The sequence below is a fragment of the Adiantum capillus-veneris genome, chromosome 2 (genome assembly GCF_014529385.1).
Source record: "Adiantum capillus-veneris isolate H3 chromosome 2, ASM1452938v2, whole genome shotgun sequence".
Lineage (NCBI taxonomy): Eukaryota > Viridiplantae > Streptophyta > Polypodiopsida > Polypodiales > Pteridaceae > Adiantum > Adiantum capillus-veneris.
The window spans coordinates 121,284,180-121,307,927 of NC_140932.1; the positions used below are offsets into that span (position 1 = coordinate 121,284,180).

Genomic DNA, 23,748 nt, shown 5'->3' on the forward strand with positions numbered 1-23,748 from the left:
CGCGACTAAGGTTTTCAATAATAGATGGGTAGACCTAATTAGACAAGTAACTTTCCATCCTCGTGCACTAACGCTAGATGACTTCCTCAATGGAAGAGGAGTCCACCAAAGGCTGTGCTATTACACACGTAGAGGGAAAAAAGCATTGAAAGAGGATGCCTAAGCCCATTTGCAAAGATTATAGGGTCAAAATTTTATTGCGTATTTTGAAATTTTCCCAGCTTTTGCTTGCGAGACAACAATAGGTCTTTTTCTAGGGCTATAGTCCCAAACCATTGCCAATGGTAAAGGCCTATTCCCTACATTTCTACTTACGTTGAGACTCTAGGTTTTTATTAGGCTTAGAGACCTATCAAGGACCCCAACACAGCTTTAGAGTTGGCAGGCTGGGGACCTCTCACTTGGTGTCAAAGCATGTGTTAATTGCGATCCAAAATCTAGGAAACGTTCAAGATATTGTGGTGAAATAGGTTGACTTGAAAATTTTAATTGTGAGATATAAAATTGACAAGAAACAAAAAGAAAGAGAAAAAAGTTCCCTATCAATACACGAAGACTTCCATCAGGTCTACCGCACATTCATGGTTTTCAACATTATGTTTGTGACGGCACGCATATCTTGATGCTGTTCAATGCAAAAAAGTATGATGAAATAGTTAGACAAGAGGTTTTCTCCTCCCTTTTGGAGGATAAGCTGGTCAAAATCTTATAAAATCTTCTTCATTGATGCGGGTGAGTTAAAAGGTTTTGCAGATAATTTGAAGAGACTCAAGTGGAGTGAAGAACTTTTGATTATTAAAGTCTACGTCTTCATTGGGAAAAAATTCCAGATGAAACCCTTACAATAGATGGTGTTCAAGTATCTCAGAATCAATGGGTGTTTGATCATTAGGTGTCTCAAGTAATCTACCTAGGTGGCATTAGGCCCATGGGTATATGCCCTAGTACTAGAAGGCCCAAAGATGTTTATATTTTGATCCTATATGTGATCAACCCATAGTCCATATGATTCTAGTATAGGGTTGTTGTCACTCTTGTACATAGTAGGATCCTCAAGGATTGTATCGGCTCTTGTACATATTATAGTTTTCATGGGTATGCTATAAGCTATTTTATTTATGGTTTTGCAATTTTCTTCATTTAGTGTGAACCTTTTTTTAGTACGAGATAAGTTTGAAAGAATAAGCAAGGTAGATTTTCATTTAGTACTAAATTCCACTATTCAATTCCAAGGTAATATTTGCACAAATAGACTTTACACAGTTGTAATTATTACTAAAGCAAGTCCAACTTCTAATCTTCAAGGAAGAAGGACCCAACCTTGAGCGTGATAATGAATCATGGTTGAACGCTATGGATGACTACTTTATTGTAGCAGGGAATACTCAAGAGAATCAAGCAATGCTAGGTATGTTCTGCCTCAGTGGAGACGTTAAACTCTCATGGAAACAACATTGTAGAGACAATCCCACCAATAACCCATCTTGGGAGAAGATGAAGGAGGCGGTTAAAGAGCACTAGCTCCTCTCTGTGCATCAAGCTATTAAAATGAACAATATTTTTGGTCCATGCCAATTAGGACTTTCACTAGAGGAGTAATACACCAAGTATGTGTCTTTACGATGCTATGCTCCTTAGATGACAATGGAGCAATAGATTTCTCATTTTTTTCAAGGCCTTAACAAACCTTTGAGCACGTGCTTTGAAGTTATGAGGCCTACATTGATTCAGGATGCCCTTCTCAAAGCCAAACCGTTTGCAGTACAAGGAATCAATTCTAAAGGAACTATAATAATTTTAACAACTTTAGGGAAAGAGCGAGGGAAACCTTCAACCAAGGACATCAACAACATGGAGTATCTTCTATACTAAACTTGAAGTAGACCTTTCCAAACGTCAGGGTGCTATGGATGAAATCAAATGGGACACTATAGAAATAATTATTCAAAGGAGAAAAACCCTAGATTTAATACCGGAACCATTCTTCAACATTGGTTAAATCAAGGGTACAAGGTAGAAATAGAGGAAGAGGAAGAGGAAGAGGAAGAGGAAGAGGAAGAGGAAGAGTTGGAATTTAGAAAGGCTTATGTACTTAAAAAACACAAACAAACTTCGACAAACAAAGTAAAATAATGGAAACGGACTTCAATAATGCAAATAGACTTCAAAAATGGCTTGTGTACTTAAAAAACGCAAACAGACGTAAAAAATGGCTTGTGTACTTCAAAAATGCAAACATACTTCAAAACGCAAATAGACTTCAAAAATGCAAATAGATTCAAGAAAAGCATATGATTTTTTAGTTTGTTGAGGATTGGTCCGTATAAGGTCGGTCCATTTAAGTAATCTATATGTACTAGACTAGAGTTTGTACTAGATATACGTACATGCATCAATTGTCATGTAGACATGGATGTGTACTTATCTCAAATCCTCAAATATAGGCATTAACCAATAAAGACGATATTATTAGCTAGTGGTCCTCATCTCCATGCACCTCTAGACCGAGGTATGTGGGGATCAGGAATGACTAGAGAATGTGAGGTAGTTAGAGCTAGCGGCAAATGGTAGAAAAAATAAAAATAGACTTCAAAAACGGAAACGGATCTCAACAACGGCTTGTGCATTTTAAAAACACAAATGAACTTTGACAAACAAAGTAAAATAACACAAACAGACTTCAAGAATTCAAAAATGCAAATGATCTTCAAAAATGGTAGTCTGTTGAAGATCGGTTCGTATTAGATGGGTCCATTTAAGCAATCCTCATGTACTAGATTTGGGTTTGTACTGGATCTATGTACGTGCATTGTCATGTAGTTATGGGTGTGTACTTATCTCAAACCCTCGAATATAGGCACTGACCAATAAGAACGAGATTATTACCCGATGTTCCTAATCTTCGTATACCTCTAGACCAAGGTGTGCAGAGATCGAGCATGGTGGTAGTTAGAGCTAGCGGCAAATGGTAGAAAAAATACAAACGGACTTTAGAAACACAAATAAACTTCAAAATGACTTGTGTAATTCAAAAACGTGAATGGAATTCAAAAACGAATTAAAATAATGCAAACAGACTTCAATAACGCAAATAGACTTAAAAAATGCAAACGGATTCCAAAAACGCAAATGATCTTCAAAAATGGCAGCGTGTCGAGGATCGGTCCGTATTAGATTGGTCCATTTAATAAATCCTCATGTACTAGATTAGGGTCTACTGGATCTATGTACATGTATTGTCATATAGACATGGGTGTGTACTTATGTCGAACCCTCAAATATAGGCATTGACCAATAAAGATGACATTATTAGCTAATGGTCCTGATCTTCGTGCCCCTCTAGACCAAAGTGTATGGGGATCGCGCATGGCTAGAGAATACAATATTGGTTAGAGTGTTCAGATAAGTATCTTTAAAACCCTCACGTATATGCTATTCCTAGCCGTGCCAATGCTTTTATTTCATTTTTATGATTTTTCAGGCTTGAGCTACTCAGGCAATCATGCATGTCCAAAATGTGGTCCTTGACTTGGCTTTTTCTACTCTAATCATTTGAGCAAGACAATTTATGAGGAGCATGGTAGATTTTTGCATAAAGGACATGAGCTATGTGGACCAAACATATGCAAACACGACATGCATCCACTAAAAGTGAGCAATTGTAAAAACATGTGGCTAGAGAGAGGAGATTTCAAGCCACCCGCCATGAAAAGACTTTCTATTTTTCATGAACTCTTGTATTGGAGTGGAATGCCTATTAATCATCTGCTTGACCCAATGCACATTTTTAAGAATGTGGGGAAGATTCTATGGAAGACCATCACTGGGAAAGGGAGAGCAAGGCCCAATGAGATTACCTATAGGCTGTGGATTAAATGTCCAAGATGAAGCTTTGACTTAAACCGAATGGAAAGTTTGCTATACCAAAAGTTCCATGAGTTTTGAGTCGTGTAGAAGAGAAACAAGTGAAGAAGACTATATCTTTATTCAAAACTCCCACTGGGTGCATGCAATCAACTTTTACTAGAGATGACAATCTTGGTCTTAAGTCCCACAATTGGCACAAATTTTTACAATTTATCTTACCAATTTCCATAAAGGCTTGTCTAATAGATGACATTAGAAGAACAATCTATAAAATTAGTGAGTTGGTACGTTGGATCAGTTCAACAGAGATAAGAAAAGACAACATAGATACAACTCGCTTAAATGCTATTGAAGCAGTGTGTATGGTGGAGAAGTACTTCCCAACAAACATTCTTACTATCCAAATGCATCTACTTGTGCATGTGGTCGATGAAGTTATAATTTTTGGGGTAGTTCATAGCAAGTGGATGTTCTTCTTGGAGAGATTCATGACAACTTTAAAGGGGTTCCTTCATCAAAGGGCTCGCCCCGAGGGTAGCATGGCTGAAGGATGGCTTGTGCAAGAGTCTCTTATTCTCATCAATGAATTTTTGGGCTCAATTGATCCAAAGATTCCCCAAATGTGTTCTACTAAGGTCAACGTCAAGGTGACAGGGGACAAGCCGCAGAGACAAGGCTTCATTAGGAAGATGTATATCACAACGCAAGAAAAGGTTATGAGATTTTGTCTTCTCAACTTAGAAGTCATGCAAAAGTGGCTAGAGAGGTATGAAGGGAAAAATCAACAAGCTTGATAAATCGTTTGCTATTCAAGCACAATCATGCCACTAGAAACCTTCCTTTTCCAAATCATCTTTAAAAATTGTTTGACTTTCCTTTTGGGTGGTGGCTAGATGCGACAATTTCGGAGGCAAAGAGGAATGAAGTGTTGATTACTAGAGAAGAAGAGTAGATGTCAAAGGACTGCTATTGACATGTAAATATTTTCACAACTTCCTTTTGTAAATATACATGATCAAATTACTTTAGTAACTATAAGTTTGTTTAATTTTTGTGGCTACAATATCACAAATATGGAGCTTTTTGGTTGCATGGGAGACACTTTAGAGTGCAAAAAATAGATGAACAAAGAGTCACCTTCAATAGTGCGGTTAGGACAAGCTTTGTCGAAGAAAATCGGAGTAAAGGCAGAGATGAAACACATAGATTAGACAACTTGAATACTTTGGATACATCCAAAACATCTTGAAGATTAGCTTTAGGAAGTTTGATTTTTTTAATCTTTGATGTCAGGTGGTTCAAAGTTATTACTAGTGGCCCTAATTCAACTATGTGCAAATATAAAAGTGGATTGATTCAAGTGAACTCTAGGAAAGTGTGGACATACATGTGGGATACATTCATACTTCCACAAAAACACATGCGTGGGATACATTCATACTTTCGTAGCCTTCTGAACAAGTTGTGTTCACTCTAGATCCACTATGGAAAGAAAAGGATGGACATATGCGTGGGATACATTCATACTTCCGCAGCATTGTGAATGAGTTGTGTTCACAATAGATCCACTATGGAAAGAAAAGGATGCAAAAGATTAGTCTAAATTATGTTGGCTCTTTGTTGTTCATGTTGCTCCACAGAGCAAGTAAGTGTGTGAAGGATTGGAGGTTGAGGTCAAAGAGCTTCATGACCAAAGTGCACGGCTGACGGATGATGTAAGCGAGTATTTCAAGTTGGAGGTCAGTGATGAGCAGATGATTGAACGTAGAGATGAGCTTTTAAATACGCAAGTTGATGTGGAAAGCAATGAAAAAGTGGTGTTTGATGACAAAGATGCAAAAGTACAGATTGTGATAGACATCTTTGGTATATCAGCTCTCATAGAAGATGAGAGATTGACTACTGATTTTTGCTAAGAACTCTTTTGTAAAACTCTTATTTAGTCTACAACACTAGATAGGTATAATGAGTTGTGTTGCACCTTCATTTTTTATTATTCTCATTGATTAACCTGTTCTTTGTGAACTAACATATTATATTTGTGTTAGCCATGGCCAATAACGATGATACATACTCTCCTAGTTTTAGTTTTCCAGTCACTTCCGTCAGCATGTCACCCGAGCAGATGGGTTCCTTTTTGTCACAGTTCACGCGAGAGCAGGTTTCTTATGCAGAGAATCCCTCTAGACCTAGTATGGACGTCCCTATGCCTAGGATCCCCCTACACGGATCATCCCTACACCTCAGTCGAGTGTTCCAGTTATATCGATGGCTGGTTCTTCTTTGAGACAAGGTAGGTGTCATTCTGGAGGTGGTGGTTGTTATGGTAGCAATTCTATTGATGTGTCTGCACCACTGAGAGTCCTCCACTCTCTTCAGTAGATAGTTCACCAATTGGCACACCACATACACCTTGGGGATCACACAAGCATGATCCTAGCAAGGTGTACACGACTAGGTATGAAGTTGTTTTGGCAGATAGGGTCAAAAAGGCCATGCGACAGAGGATTTGGCAGCTCTATGCAGCTCATTTTGGCCACTCTATGATGGATATTTGCGATGATCAAGATGATGAAAGAAAGAATTCCATCATTGAGGCCATTTACAAAGAGTACAGGCCGGAAGAGGGGTACAATCTATTCTTGAATGATTGGATCTTGAGCGTGGCAATTGACACAATGTCACACTGTTCGTCAAAGGTGAGAGGCTGGTACAAGGTGGGCAATAAAAATCCGTCATGGTTGGACACATAGGAGTGGGGTGGGGATTGCACAAGAGACACATGGCAATAGATTTCAACAATAGAGAGATTTAGCTAGAGCACGTTTAGAGTCTATTGGAGCATCATATCTTGGGAGTGGAAGATATGACACTCTTCGGTATGAGTTTGTACATATTATACATATGCTTTAAAATGCCAAATATGTATATGTTATTTGAATAATTATCTTATGGTTAATTGTTATTTTGTAGGAAGTTGCCACCATGAAGCGCCTTTTGACATGCCAAGAGGAGAAGTATGGATACAAGCATGGAATTGTGGCCCTTTTGACCTAGATGCATGAGAAGGGAGAGGCCATCAACTGGGAGGCATTACCATGAGGGTGACATCCTCCATATTTTATTTTATTTTGTAGTTGTGGTCATTTTGATACAAGTGTGCTCATTCATTGTATACATGTATAGTTTGATGTTTACGTTTATGGTTTTTCATTTCATTTCAGATTATGATTATGGTATGTCAATCAGGTTATGGTTATGGTTTTTCAATTATGGTATGGCAATCATGTTATGGTTAGGGTATGGAAATCATGTTATGGTTAGGGTATGGCAATCAAGTTATGGTTATGATTTTATAATTATGGTATGGCAATCATGTTATGGTTATGGTATGGCAAGTAGGTTATGGATATGGTTTTGCACATATATTATGGCAATCAAGTTATGGTTGTGGTTTTGCAATTATGGTATGGGAATCATGTTATGGTTATGGTATGGCAAGCAGGTTATGGTTATGGTTATGGCTTTGTAAATATAGTTTGGCAATCACGTTATGGTTATGGTATGGAAATCAGGTTATGGTTATGGTTTTAAAATTATGTTGTGAATATCGTAACAGTTTTTGAATCATGTTACATTTATGGTTTGAAAATCTTCTTGTCGTTATGGCTACAATGTTCAAAGCATGACACAATTCTTGATTGAAAATCATAAAGTTATACTTGTGGTTTTCAAGTCATGTTTTAGTTATGGCTAGAAAATCTTCATGTCGTTGTGCATATTGTTTGGGAGTTGACATTATGGTTATGCTTCTGGAAACTTGTCAAGTTTAAGCTTTTGCTTTTGTGGTTTTGTTGTGCTTACAACTTTAGTCATTTGTACTGAATGTACCTCTCTCTCTTCAATGTCAAAATGTAGGTGGAGTGCGGTTGCTTTTGCACTCTTCCTTTGGGCAGAGAAGGTTGGTTCTTCGTGCTATAGTACATGCAACATCAGTTCCCAGCCCTCTCTACCCAAACTTTTTTGAAGGTTTTGGTGCAAGCACAGGTGTCGGAATAGGTGCCGGTATATCCCTCGGAATAGACATTGGTATGGTTTGTGGAATATGCATCGATAGGCGTGCTGTTATCTATGCTTGAGTTTTAGAAAAATTGGCATTTATTACAATGGGTATACAGATCACTTTCACTGTATATTTTGATGATAGCTATACCAGAAGTTTATACCGATGATAGGATACCAATGTTGATACTAGGGCTTTTTATTCTTAAAACAAACTTATTATCATCATTACATGCATTGATATTTGTGCGACGTGTTGTAATGGGTCATACAAGTTAGGACAGAGAGAGGGTACCTCTGGTGCAATGGTGGTAGCTTGTGCCAAATGCGGATTGCTAAGAATGGAAAGAACACTGAGGTGCGTTTAGATTGGCAAAGCTGGAATGCATATTACTTGTCGAACACTGATTTCTTTGAATGGTCAGTTAGATCGAGCATGTTCATGTGGAAAAGTTGAATATATGGGATATTTTGAGTTCATGCACTTGATTTGTAAAGGTTTTTAAGAAAGGCTCAACACTGAGTGTTTCTTGGATAAATTGGGTGACAAATAGTTAGGAATGCCAAAGTAAGGAATTGTTGAATCTCAAACAAGATGATATTCTTGAGGAAAGGTGATTATATGGGATCTTTTTATTTATATGGAAGGGATTTGACCTGGTTTTGGAGTTGATACAATTGATTTTTGAAGGTTTTTAAGATGGACTTAACATCGAGCGTTTCTTGGATAAATTGGGTGGCAAATAGTTAGTAATACCAAAGTAAGGAATTATTGAATTTCAAACCAGATGGGATTCTCAAGGGAAGGTAAGGAACTATTGGAAATAATGTTATTAAGGAGCATCTACTTATATGGAAAGATGATTCCACAGAAAATGCTATACGAAAAACTGATTTTTTCTCTGTAAAGAATTCCCTAACTTCAATTGATGAGGACATCTCAAATTCTTATTTTGGGGTCATTGTAAGGATTCCACCTCTCTAGAAGTAGGAAAATAAACCCTAAGCTTTATTTGAGAGCACTGGACATCCAAACTAGTAAACCCTTATCCTGATCATAGTAAAAAATGGTACTTTTGGATTCTTCAGCACAACTTTACTTCAACTAGAATTTTTATGAATCAAATTCGGATAAAAATTGACCCCCTGAATCCTTGCTCAAAGTTTTCATGGCCAATTTAATTAAAGTAGCAAATTGAAAACATGAAGATGTAATTATTTCACATAGCCTAGAAGATATTTAGTCACATGAACTAACAAAGGATTACCAGATATTTATAGATAAAGCAAAAAATTGACGTGAAGATAGAAACTTTAAAAATTTTAGTAGGATAGGTGCTAGGGCGATATGATGATTGTGCCAAGGACTAAAAAAGCAACAGGGGTCAGTAGGGGCTAGCAAACCTATAAATGAGCCCCTGGGCTTCACATTTTTAGACTAACTCAGGGACCTTGGCAAATTCTCTCTAGAATAAAGTGACTCTACACAAAAATCACTATAGAGCAAAAACTCTAGTTGATTAATCAAGGTAATTAACAGTAATTTTATTAGATTAGTGAAAGGCATATTAATTTATGTCAATATTTTTAACTATCTTCTTAATTATGAAAGATTAAGCCTCTCTCTACTAATATTTAGACTGTTATATGTTATTAACTTTCTTAATTCTCTATTTATGATTAATAATCTAATTAATTTCTAACTTATATTAAGACTACGATTATTAAAGTTTAAGAAAAAATATATCCAAGATGATTAGATTTAAATGAGTTAATTTTCCAAGCTTCTACACACCATTAAAAAGTTGTAAAAATTATATCAAATTTTCTAGCTAATTTTTTATTTTATTTAATTATAAATTATCTACTTTTAGCTTAAAATTGATAGGAACTTTAAGAATATAGCTTAAAAAGTCACGAGATAATTTCTAAGAATATTATAGTGTTAACATTTCATGATAATTATTTGATATTTAGTTAATTAATTTTAATAACTAATTTTTTAAGATGGGTTCAATACCAAGCGTTTTTTAGATAAATTGGGTGGCAAATAGTTAGTAATGCCAAGGTGAGGAAACGTTGAATCTCAAACCAAATGGTATTCTTAAGGGGAGGTGATTATATGGGATTTGTTTTGTTTGTATAGAAGGGATTTGTCGTGGTTTTTTAGTTGATACACTTGATTTGTATAGGTTTTTAAGATGCACGCAACACCGATGATAAATTGGGTGGCAAATAGTTAGTGATCCCAAAGTAAGGAATGATTGAATCTCAAACCAGATGGTATTCTTGAGGAAAGGTAAAGAACTATTGAAAATAAAGTAATTAAGAAGCATCTACTTATATGGAAATATGACTCCACTAAAAATGGTACACAAAAAACTAAAGTTTTCTCTGGAAAGAATTCCCTAACTTCGGTTGAGGTGTAGACATCTCAAATTCTTAACTTGTGGTGATTGTAAGGTTTTCACCTTTCTGGAAGTAGACAAATAAACCCTAATCTTTATTTGGGAACACTGAATATCCAAACTAGTAAACCCTTATCTTGATCATAGTCCAAATTGGTACTTTTGGATTCTTAAGCACAGCTTTACTTCAACCAGAATTTTTTGAAATTGTATTCGCATAAATACTGACCCTCGAATCCTTTCCAAAAGTTTTCATGGTCACTTTAATTAAATAAAAAAATTGAAAACATTAAGAGATAATTATTTCATATGGACTAGAAGATCTTTAGTCACATGGCCTAACAAATGATTACTAGATATTTATAGATAAAGCAAAAAATTGACCTAAAGATAGCAGATTTTAAGTGGGAAAGGTGCTAGGGGTGATATGATGAGCTTGTCAAGGATTGAATAAGTAGCAAGGGGTGCTAGGGGAGCTGGGAGATGACTGTCAAGTCTAGGTCCTAGGCTCCAGGAAACCTATAAATAGACCCCTAGACTTCACATTTTCAAACAAACTCGGAGATCTTGGCAAATTCTCTATAGAATAGAGTACACAAAAATCATTGGAGAAAAAAATCTCTAATTGATTAATCAAGATAATTAACAATAATCGAATTAGATTAATGAAAGATATATTAATTTATATCTATATTTCTAATTATCTTATTAATTAAAAATATTAAGTCTCTCTCTATTATTAATTACACTCTTATATGTTATTAATTTGCTTTATACTAAATCTTTGTTTATAATTAATAATCTAATTAATTATTACTCTATATTAAGAGTGAAATTATCAAATTTTAGCCTTATTTAAAGAAAAATATATCCAAAAGCTTAGATAATTATGAATTAATTCTTAAAGCTTATACACATTGCTAAAAAGCTGTGGAAGTTATATTAAAATTTCTAACTAAGTTTGGTATTTGTTTAAGCATAAACTATTTATTTTTAGCTTCAAATTGATAAGAAATTTAAGAATATAGCTTAATAAGTCATGATATAATTTTTAGAAGAATATTATAGTGTTAGAAATTTGTGATAATTATTCCATAATTAGTTAATTAGTTTTGTAATTATTGTTGATTAAATTCTCTATTTTTAACTAAAAATTAAGCAAGATAATTAGTAAATTAGCTTAGAAGTTAGTGAGATAATTTTTAAAGAAAGATAATAGTGTTATAAACTTATGATGATAAGCTTTTAGTTAGTTTTGCTAATTACTATTGCTTAAATTCTTTGTTTTTAACTAAGAACAAGGCCATATAATCAATAAATTATCTTAGAACTTAGTTAGGTAATTTTTAGAGAAGGATTACAATGTTAATTTTTTTTTGATAGTTATCTTTTTAGCAAAAATGTAGAGAAAGTAATTAATAAAATCTAATTAGCTATTCTAAGATGAATTCTAGAGGTATAATACTTTATTAGAATTTGGAATAAATAAATATTCATCAAATAATTACTTAAATGATTATTAAGTAAGAAATGAGTCATTTTTTACTATGAAAAGTTAGTAAGTTAACTCAAAAAATTATAGAATATTTATTAGTACTTAAGAACACCACAAGTTACTATTTTTCACTACAATTAAAGGAAAAGCCTAGCAAATTAATTATTCAAAAGTTGGTGTGGATTCCTATAGTTAAAGTAAAGTAAGGAGAATCTACAAGAATGAATAACAAACTAATTATAACGCTATAATATAGCAAACTAATTATAACACTATAATCCAACAGTACCTGTGCAAATCAACAACCCAAGGAAGATGATAGTAACACAAAGAGGGCTAGGGCCACTCACAACCACGAGGCTGATTCAAGTAGCATTACGACGGATGAGAGTGTTCTTGTCCTTGAGCCTCAGTAGATTCCAGACCAATCACAGGTGGGTCTTGGTTATGAATTGAGTTTATAAGTAGCCTAAGTCCTTTTTAAGTTATAACATTGCATCCATTAAGAAATAGATGGGTATTTAGGAAATGCTAAATTGGTCAAGAATGGAAGGGTAGCTTCCATGAAACATCATGTATTGTTTGTTAGACTAGGAAAGAAATGTTTGTTAGACTAGGAAAGAAATGTTTTGGTTAGTCTGGTTGAACTAGGAAATATATATTTGATCATTCTTAAGACAACTTGTCTCAAGATATGTCCGATTCCTTGGTATATTTTGATGAATAAAGATGTCTATAAGGCTACTTTTAAGTCAACCACCCCATGAGCGATGAGTCTCTACTCCGTTTTATCTTGATGTTTCTATATAAGTTAGGATATCGTTTTCTTATCCTAGGGGAGCCGTCCGGTTGTATGGGAAACTGGTTTGGTGTATGGACGCCTCGAACTATTTGGTGATATTTTTCATCCCAAATTATAAATAAGGAATGGGTGCCTTTTTTCACCCTTAGGTGATCTTGACACAAGTTGAATACTGGTCAAGTTTTTCAAGGATTATTCTAAGTGACCGTACCTTGTTAAGTTTAAAGATGTTGTTTGTTAAAGAATGCTTTCCAATGCTATTTTGAATACTTGTTTTAAGAAGTCACTGTTACTGGGAATTAAAAGGAACCATTATTTTAACACTAGACTTGTAATGAGCCAAAAAACTGGCTGAAGCCACAAAAATGGCTCAAGTCAAGATTCACATTGCATTTATATATGGCATTAACACTAGTCCTGTAATTGGACACTTAAGTGTCCTAAGACACTAAAGTGTCATGTTTTCCTACCATCTTTTGGCAATTTATTTGTCAAGCTAGAAAGAAGGTTTTTACACCTTGCTTCTACCATAGATTGGTTATGAGCAAAAGAAAACATTGGATTTTTCTCCATGTCAAAATACAATCCTTATGAAGAGGATTATGGTAAGTTCTAAGTCATAAATTTTAGTAAAATTTCAAGCTGTTTTGCCAAAAAAATAATAAAATTCCTATACCTTTTTGTTTATAAAAGCTCGATGTTAGTACTTAGTGTTACAAAACAATGGAATGCCCTTCAAAGAGTCGTTTCTTATGCAAGTTATAGACATAATTTCATTCTTGAGCACATGCTAAATAAGAGCATAAATTTGGTCTTCTAAAGGTCCCCTCATGGAATCAGGGCTATTCTAGCGCAGTTTGCAAATACAAATGACTTTATATGTTGAAACCAAGAAACTACGTATTTTTATGGCTCCCTAACTGAGTTAAATCTTGTTTCTTGAACTCTATCTTGAGTTTTGTATCGTGCAAAAACTCTTGAAAATCTTGAGATCTGCATAATAACATTGAAACCAAGGTTTTTGATGCCACAATTGTGTATGTACCATGTTCTTTGATACATTCAGTTAATCTACGTGGAAAATTTGATATTATTTGAGGTTTTGAATGCTTATGTCTCAAAAATAAAAATATCAAAGTTTTCTCTTATGCAATTTTGAATATTTAAAATGATCCAATGCTTTTCTCATAGCAAAGCCCTTCTACTTGCCACCTTGAGTCCTCAATGGAAAGGGTAAGCAATGTATCACTTTCTAAAACTCACAAATACATTAAAAAAATATATTTTTCTTTGTATACACCGATATGCTTGAAATGGCCATCTCAAACACGTAGAAATTTTCATTATTTTATATACTCTAAAGTGATTTTTTTCACACCTGAAACTTTCAGTTATCTATAGCACAATTGTGAAAAAGTCACATAAAATTTTCTACAAGGCCGCTTCATTTTTTCTTGAGTTTATATAGTTGATTTCTTTTAAAGCATCAATCACAGTCTTACAAGGGTCAACTTGATGAGTATAGTTCTTGATCATGGTAAATTCTAAAATACAAGGTCATATTTTTAAAAGACCCTATAGCTAACATATTAAGCATGTCAAGAGAGTTTTCTTAAATACATTATCTAATGTAGGTAGCATTTAATTTATATTTGTAAAAATTAGGACACTACCAAACTAATGTTAAAACCACATGAAACTTCTTGAGTATGGGTTTAAGATATGAAACAATTTTTTAAATACAAAATTTACATTAAAAATGTTTGAGGACATTTTTCCAACCCTTTCTTGCTCAAATAGGCCACATGTGAGTGCTCTAACATTCTTTTTTGTTGCATACACACATACGCACACACATTCACATAAACATGCACGCAAGTAAGTAAAAATGCACACTAAACAATATAAACCCACTATATACGAGACGCACACACATATTTTTCAATTGTAAAAAATAAAATGTTATTTATAATATTAATTAAAAATCATCATTAACTAAGAAAGGTAACTACATTTTATCATTAAAAGAAAGATTTATTTTGATTTATGTTATTTTATAATTAGTTTTATTATTTTTATGTAAATAAATTTAGAAATTTGAAAAGTATATTGTTATTTTTGTATTCCTGACTTATTATATGCTATTCACTTAATAAGATTTAGTCATTCAGCACTAACCATTTAAGTAATAAATGGTTTTATCACTTAGGACTGATCCACAGTTAGATCGGTGAAGGTTAGGTGCTTAATTAGAGCATATAGCTGCTTACGTATTGAATCATTTAGCCAAACCCGCTTAGTTTTACACGCGGCTCGACTAGTTTTGTTATTTAGTCACTTGGTGACTTAGGGCTGTGTGTGTAGATGACTGACATCTTGCCTCGAGGGATATGGGCATATATACTCTCTCACCTTATGGTGAAGAGCATTTCCAAACTGGAGTGGAAGTACAAATTCTTGTCACTACCACACATAACGGGGAAGAGAAGAAAAGGTTGATGTCTATGGATTTTGTTGTACCAAATACCTTCAGAGCTTGGTATCATGATGCTGCAGGGAACCCCGAGTTTAGACCACCTCAACATAAACCCTCGCCTATTGGGAGTATCGAGTGGATATAATCTAAGTTTGGAACGGAGATTGTAGTCACTAATCAAATTTTGTACATAAATGCTTATGAACTTACCCTAAGACTGACAAAGGAAACGTGGATGGCCAGAAACGTACTTCCTTTAGTAATGGCTACAAGATGCTTTGACATTGTTATGTTTAATGTATGGGGACGACAATGCAAAAACAATGACCGACATTCCTATAGTTCAGTACCTTGGGAGTTATTCTTTCACTTATTTGAGAAGTCACTAATCGACAACCTTCACAATGTAAAAATTTTATACAATGCCTACAACAGACCTCAGTGCTTGCAAATTGTGCAAATATTCACAGTTTAGTAGGATGGGACACACCAGATGTGTTCCCAAAGGAATTTGCTTTCTTCAATGACTACTTCGGGTACAGGAAGGCGATTATTCACGTCGAAATGGGAGTACCTGTAACCAACAAATCGGTTACTCAGGAATGGTATGACTCACATGCCAATGAAGAAATGTTCTAGCCAAAGATTGTTTAAAGGATTATTGGAGTCAACCATCAGACATACTCAAGGAATGGGATAACTATACTCCATTGGTGGAAGGATGTCACAATGGATATTATCGAGTGCATTATGCTAGATCCATTAGGATTTATTAGAAACTTTTGAGACACCTTGTAGAAACCCAAAGTTTTGTGATATAGAAATTCGGTTAATTTATTCATTATTCTTTCTCCTATTTCTTTTCATCTTGTCTTTAAACGTCTTTTCTATTTGATTTAAGGACTTCAAACGGGATATAATATTTTACTAAGTGTAGCCTTGGTTGATATGGTGCAGTAAGTTACCATGTCTCCTAGAGGAAATGCGGCTGCTACTAACGCAAATGCACCTATTGTTCCTCAACATACCATCATCGATGCTATGCTTCACAAGTCTCAACTTGGAAATTTTACAGGGGAAGGCAAAGATGTAGGCAAAGTTCTTGAAGATTGGATTGAGTGCATGGATGACTACTTTGACTCGGCTCATTTGTCCGCAGTGAACAAAGCTATCATCACTAAGTTCAAACTAGAGAAAATAGCCAAGCATTGGTGGAGAGACCATTGCATGGAAAACAATGTTGTTCATAATGCTGCAACTTGAGATTATCTTAAGACCCATCTTAAGAAGAATTATCAGAACAAGGTCTATCATTCATACCATATGAATAAGTTTCTTAACTGTACTCAAGGAACCAAAGATTTGGAATCACACTACCAATATTTCTTAACCCTTGTTAAGTATGCTCCAGCAGGGATGACTCAAGAGGTCAAAGTAGCTCGATTCATGTCAGGGCTACATAATCCTATGAAGACTAGACTTCAAAGTCTTCGTCTTACCAATTTTGCGGATGTCCTTGATGCATGAAAACCCATTAAAATAAAGTTATCTACTACCGGAAAGAGGAAACCAGAACCTGTTCCTGTTCGTGAAATCAAAAGACCTCGTTCCGAAGAGGAAAAAAGATATGGAAATCCACAACAAAGAAGAGAGAACTTATTACGTATGAAAGCTAGACATGATCATTTATGCTATACTTGTCTTGATCCTGGTCATCAATCCAAGGATTGTCCCTTTAACAATTCAAGCTTCACAGGATTGGTGGACAATTATGGACATAAAAACTTCAATCCAAATTGAAATTTTGTAAACTTTACACCCAGACCATCGACAATTCAGAGGAACTTTAATCATCAAAACTTTAACTAAAACCAGAGACAACCTCAAAACCAAGGGAATTTTAGACCAAGCAATCCACCTTTTGTTCAGAATGGACCTCAAGCTAACAGAACTCAAGGGACTAGAGATGAAGGAAATCAGGCAAACACGTATGTTCATGCTGCAATTGAACATCAGGGAGTGAATGAACAATTTTCAGTTATTCAAAACCAAGCGGAGTATCAGGTAACCATTTTACCTTATTGATTGATTTAGGTAGTACACATTCTTTCATATCTCCTAAGTGCATCAGGAACCTCATTTTGCCTGAACACTTTGATACAGACCTTACTTAAAGAGAAGAAGTTAGATTCACTTGAACCCGAATGGATAACAAAATTTGATGATGTATTTCCCGAAGAACTTCCACAGTTACCACCCAAGCGTGATGTTGATAATGCAATAGAGCTTACTCCAGGAGCTCAACCACTTTCTCATAGACCTTAAAAAATGTTAGTACCTGAATCTGCGTAACTCAAGAAGTAATTAACTCAACTCCTTGAACAAGGCTTTATCCGACCCACTGTTTTTCCATGGAGTACTCCTATTCTCTTTAGTCGAAAGAAGGCTGGTACTTTACGTCTTTGTATTGATTATCGTGGATTGAACTAGGTAATAGTTAAGAATAAGTATGCAATACCAAGGATTAATGAACTGCTTGATATATTACATAGGTCTTCTATCTTCACAAAGATTGATCTTAAGTTAGGGTTTTACCAAATTTGAATTAGGGAGAAGGACATACCAAAGACAGGATTTAATACTCGTTTGGACATTATGAATTTACAGTTATGCCTTTTGGATTTACTAATGCTCCAACAACTTTTAATCATCTTATGATCGACGTATTTTGAGAGCATCTTGATGATTTTGTTCTTGTCTTCTTTGATGATATCCTGGTTTACTCAAGAAACAGAGAAGAACAAAACAACATGTGCGACAAGTACTTGAACTTCTACGTCAAAATCAACTTTATGCTAAACGTAGCAAATGCACCTTCTTCACTGACAAGGGAAATATCTGGGATTTATTGTATCCAAGGATGGTGTTTCTATTGATCCAAGTAAGACCAAAGTTCTTGGTCTTACTTGGATCAGAGCTTGGTCTACACTGAAATCAATATGAGAAATACGTGGCTTTCTTGGTTTAACAGGATGGCATGGTACATTTATTGAAGGTTATGCTAAAATTGCATCTCCATTGACTAATACGCTTAAGAAAGCTAAAGTGTTTACTTGAAATGAACGTGCTCAAGCTAGTTTGAGAAACTCAAAGAAGCTTTGGTGAATGCTCCCGTACTATAGCTTCCAGACTTCTCAAAGACATGAACACTATGCTCACTGATGCAAGTGGACAAGCAATTGTTGGCGTTTTGTCTCAAGAGGGAAAACCAATAGCTTATGAATCTCGTAAGTTACATATACATGAGTTAAATTATCCTACACCTGACTTGGAATTATTGGCCGTTGTGCATGCTCTTAAAGTATAGTGACATTATCTTCTTGGAAGGAGATTTGAACTACATACCAACCATAGAAGCCTGAAGTGGATCTACACCCCAACCTGACCTTAATATGCGGAAATGAAGATGGATGGAGTTGTTATGCAAATATAATTTTTTGGAATCGAATATAAACCCGGGAAGGAAAATCTTGTGGCCGATGCCTTAAGCAGGAAGAGTACTGTAGCGGCTATCACAACCTCTACTACTTCTTTAATTGACCTTATTCGAGAAGGTATGACTTAGGACCGGTATTACTTAAAGATCAAGTACTTGATAAACCTAAATAATCGCACAGAGAAGCAGGAAAGGTAAATAAAAGTCTTTCATGTTGAAGGGGATGACCTTTACTTCGGTAAATGTCTTTGTATTCCAAATCAAGGTGGAATTAAACTCCAGATATTACAAAAAGCTCATGATATACCTATAGTAGGCATCCAGGATACATTAAGACTTACTCTACTGTAAGAAAGAAGTTGTTTTGGCTAGGACTAAAGCGCGATGTGTTGAACTATGTTAAAAGATGTTTAACATGTCAACATATTATAGCTGAACGAATTCGATATCCCGGTAAGCTTCAACCTATTGATGCTCCACAAATGAAATGGGAATGCATATCCATGGATTTCATTACAAAACTTCCTACATCTCTGGGATATGACTCTATTTTTGTGGTTGTTGATATGCTTACAAAAAATGACCCATTTATTTCCAGTCAAGACAACATTTATGGCTAAGGATATAGCTCAAGTCTTCATGAAAGGTGTTTTCATGTATCACAGTTTACCTCAATGAATAATTTTTTATCATGATCCGAAGTTCACCTCTAATTTTTGGAAAGCCTTATTCTCAGTTGTAGGAACCCAGTTAGCCTTTACTACTGCTTATCATCCTCAAACTAATGGGCAGACAGAAAGAAAAAATCAAATCTTTGAAGACATGTTGAGAGCTTATTGTATGCATGAGTAGAGTAAATGGACTCGATATTTGTATTTGATTGAAATTGTGTATAATTCATCATTCCAACACTGAAATGGAATGTCTCCTTTTCAAGCATTGTATAGACAAGAGTGTCTTACTCCACTCAAATGGATTGACCCTCTCATACGAGTTCAATCATCCAAAGAAATGTTGGATGAAATGCAAATACAAACCGATCTTATACGGTAGGATACTAAGACTGCTCAAGATAGATAGAATCCAAAACGATCTACCAGAATTTTTGAAGAAGGCGATATGGTGTTTTTGAGGGTGAAACCCCAACGTAGTTCTTTATCAATGGGTAAGTGTAAGAAGCTAAGTGCCAGATATTGTGAACCTTTTGTAATCACAGAGAGGATTAATGATCAAGATTACAGACTCTTGTTACCACCACACATAAAGGTAGATGATGTTTTTTACGTAAGCTTACTCAAGAAGTATGTACCTGATCCACAACATAATCTTGATGATTCTCTATTATCTACATCTACTGATGGAGGAATCCCAATCCTCGAGCGAGTACTTCCGAGCGGACAAGAAACAGAGCGAGCATAAGCAATGAAAAAGATTAGATCAAGATCTCAATAGTTACTCTATAGAGTATAGTGTATACAGGAAAGTAATCATGTTGCATCTCAAATAGTCTCATTAAACAAAAGAGCCATCACTCACTCTCAGCGGTTGAGTTTAGTGAATTTTCAGTGTCGTGTCTCTTGTTCACTCGCAGGGCTTATCTCTATCACGCTCTCTCAGAGTCTCAGAAGCAAGTCAGTCTCTCTCTCTCTCTCTCTCTCTCTCTCTCTCCCTTTTTTTTTGGAAAAGACTTTAGAAAGACATTTCCAAAACATCTGATACAAGCCCGTTCAAAAGACTCAAAAGTCCCTCAACGTCCATCTTATTGATGGCTTCAACCACAGTGGCAATGCTTGTAGCATCTTCTGAGAGTTCTATGATACAAGTCAAAATTCATCAGCCTTCTTCCTCTCCTAGCTTATGCACTAATTAGACACCTCTTCACTTCCTAACAGTAGGAACATCGGTACGCTGGTTCTAGTTCTGCATATCCTCCTCGCGTCTAAACCTCTGTGGTGGCTCCCGAACTCTTCTTGCTATGCGGGATCTCACACGAACAACGTGAGAGTGAATGGCGTGTGAAACACAATACTGCATTTTGTCGTAAAGCTTGGGAACTGCGTACCCATCATAAACGCAAGCATCCTGCACATCTTGCACAACGGCTTGTTCAAAAATATTCCTTACAAGAAACTCATTGACAGCCTTGTCCTTGGGCACACATCGTCCACAGTTGGAGCACCTAATGGGGTTGGTGTGGTCTCTTTCGTGCTTGTTATATCCATCGTTGCGGCGCTTGACCATCGGCTCTAGTTAACTTTCAGGGTGCTTGCCCTCCTGACAAGCAGCTCCCCGCCACCTGAGCAGGCCCTCAAAGTGTGCCTTGGCCAGTGTGACTTTTTCAGGCCCCCGGGTCCGCCCTGCCTTTTCCCCCGGATCCGCCCCCCCCCGCGAGAGAGAGAGAGAGAGAGAGAGAGAGAGAGAGAGAGAGAGAGAGAGAGAGAGAGAGAGAGAGAGAGAGAGAGAGAGAGAGAGAGAGAGAGAGAGAGAGAGAGAGAGAGAGAGAGAGAGAGAGAGAGAGAGAGAGAGAGAGAGAGAGAGAGAGAGAGAGAGAGAGAGAGAGAGAGAGGGCCTCACTGAATGTGAGAAGCAGTGAATGAGGGACATATAGACAAGCTTTGGGGTCAAGTGTCTAATGCAATGCTCGATGCATCCCTTCAACATGATCAAGAGAGTAAGGTGGCTTGTGAGACGTGCACCAAGACTAACATGGTGATGATCTTTGGGGAGATTACCACCGATTATGGTAGATATTAACTATGAGAAACTTTGAGAAGTTGGTTTGTGTCAGGTGATGTGGGTATTGATGTTGATCATTGCAAGGTTTTGGTTAACATCAAACAGTAGAGCCCAGACATTGCTCAAGATGTGCATGGACATTTCACAAAAATAAGGCTGAGGAGATTGGTGCAGGAGATCAAGGGCATATGTTTGGTTATGCTACTAATGAGACTAATAAGGAGCTTATGCCCCTCGGCCATGTCTTGGCTACCAAATTAGGTGCCATGCTCATAGAGGTAAGAAATAATGGAACTTATGGATGGTTGCCCAAACGACAAAACTCAAGTAACTGTTGATTACAAGAATGAAATGGTGCCATCACTACCATGGTTCCCATCATAGTTCATATGGTCTTGATCTCTATGCAGCACAATGAAATAGTTACCAATGACAAATAGTTAACATGATCTCAAAGAGCATGTTATCAAGTCTGTGATACTTGAGAAGTACCTGGATGAGAATACCATCTTCCATCTAAATCCTTTTGGAAGGTTTGTGATGGGGGCCCACAAGGTGATGTTGGCCTAGCAGGAAGGACGATCATTATTGATACATATGGTGGTTGGGGAGCTCATGGCGGAGGTGTTTTCTTAGGCAAAGACCCAACCAAGGTGGTGTTGAGATGTCGAGCTCTACACCTTGAGCTGGCATCCACTACGGGTCTTGGCCGCTTACGGCATTTACTCACTGGCGCGTTAGGTGACCGACACGGAGGATCTCTGCCAGTGATTCTACAGCTGGACTACACTTATAGTGCCAGCCTAGTACGCTTCTAGCGAGTTCACACTTAGTGACCGCATGTACATATGTGCTACTTTTCAGCTTTAGCACTTAGTCATTTTGTACTCTTTTTTCTGTGAAGAAGAAGAAGAAGCTTTCCATCTCTGTGTGCTTGTGCTTGTCTTGTGTAGCTCTCTTGCATCCTCATTCTTTACATGGTATCAGAGCCTGGTGCAGGCAAGAGAGGCTAAGAGAGCAAGAGCATCACAATCCCTTCGTTCGCAATCCACGACCAGATGCGCAAGTTTCTGAACAGGTCTCCAAAGTGCAGTATACAGAGATTTACTGTACAAGTACAATGGTTGTATGTACGCTTGATTGTGGACACTCGTTGAGTGTAGAAAGCGTTACAGGAACCACGATAGCAGGTTCAGTAGATTTGCAGGTTTTTGCAGATTGCAGCTATTTTGTCTTAGTGCTTCAAGATGTCTGACGGTTTCAGTCAGATTGTTACTGAGAAGCTTGAGAAAAATAACTACCCTGCATGGAAGTTCAGAATAACAAATTTCCTAAAAGGAAAAGGTTATTGGGACTATGTAGAAGGAGACAATGAAAAGGAACCAGAGATTTCCGAGGCAAATGCTACAGCAGAACAAAGGAAAGCTTTGAGGGACTGGCAACAAAGCCAGAGCAAAGTGATGTATTGGCTTTCTATGAGCATCACAGATGGCATGATGGGCTATCTACAGGATGCTGAAACCCCCGCCATTGCATGGAAAAACTTAGGCAGAGTGTTCGAGGTGAACACCAAGGCCAAGAAGCTTCAACTAAAGTCAGAGCTAAATCAGGTTAAGAGGAACAACCTCTCCATCAATGATTATGCTTTGAAGATCAAGAGTATCATTGAGGCTCTTGGATCTATTAAAGTCTCAGTGGAAGACGATGACATTGTCCGTGCATGCTTGGATGGTCTAGGAGATGAGTATGTACATTTTAGGTCTTCCATGAATACAAGAGACGACATCCCCGTGTTCCAAGATTTGATTTCTACACTTATTCTTGAGGAGAAGAACCTTGACACATCTTCTTCTCATGGCAGAAATAATTCTGAACAGGCCTTCTATTCTAACTCCAACAGAGGTAGAGGTAGAGGTCGTGGTCGAGGCCCAAGGGGTTGCAGGGGCCAATTTCTGGAAGGTCAATCAAATCAAAACAATACAGGTGGCAGGGGAAACCAGTCTCAAGGCAGGGGGAGTCAAAGAGGTCGTGGTGCAGGATCAAGCAGGCAGCAACATACTCCAGATAGTAGAGAATGTTGGACTTGTGGTGAAAGAGGTCACATGTCACGTGACTGTCCAAAGGGAAAAGCAAGTAGAAAGAGAGAACAGGGCAACTATGCATCTACTAGCAGAGATGCAGATGACAGCAAAAACGAGCACATGTTTGTTATGCAACATGTAATGAATACAATGACTGCAGAGAATTCCACCCAAGATGATGTTTGGTATGTGGATTCAGGTGCCTCTAATCACATGACGTCTCGTGGAGAGTGGTTTAGAGATATGCGCAAACCAGATGTGTCAGGCTATGTGCAGACAGGAGATGACACAGCTCACCCCATTGCTCATGTAGGGGACATACCTC

At 36.6% G+C, this 23,748-nt stretch overlaps 2 pseudogenes; one reads left to right on the top strand and one right to left on the bottom strand.

The window, feature by feature from the left end:
• Positions 1 to 20,520: 20,520 nt before the first annotated feature.
• On the bottom strand, positions 20,521 to 20,847 carry LOC147463496 (small ribosomal subunit protein eS26y pseudogene; annotated as a pseudogene).
• A 457-nt stretch (positions 20,848 to 21,304) lies between these two features.
• Positions 21,305 to 21,978, top strand: LOC147463497 (S-adenosylmethionine synthase 2-like; annotated as a pseudogene).
• The last annotated feature ends 1,770 nt before the right edge of the window (positions 21,979 to 23,748 follow it).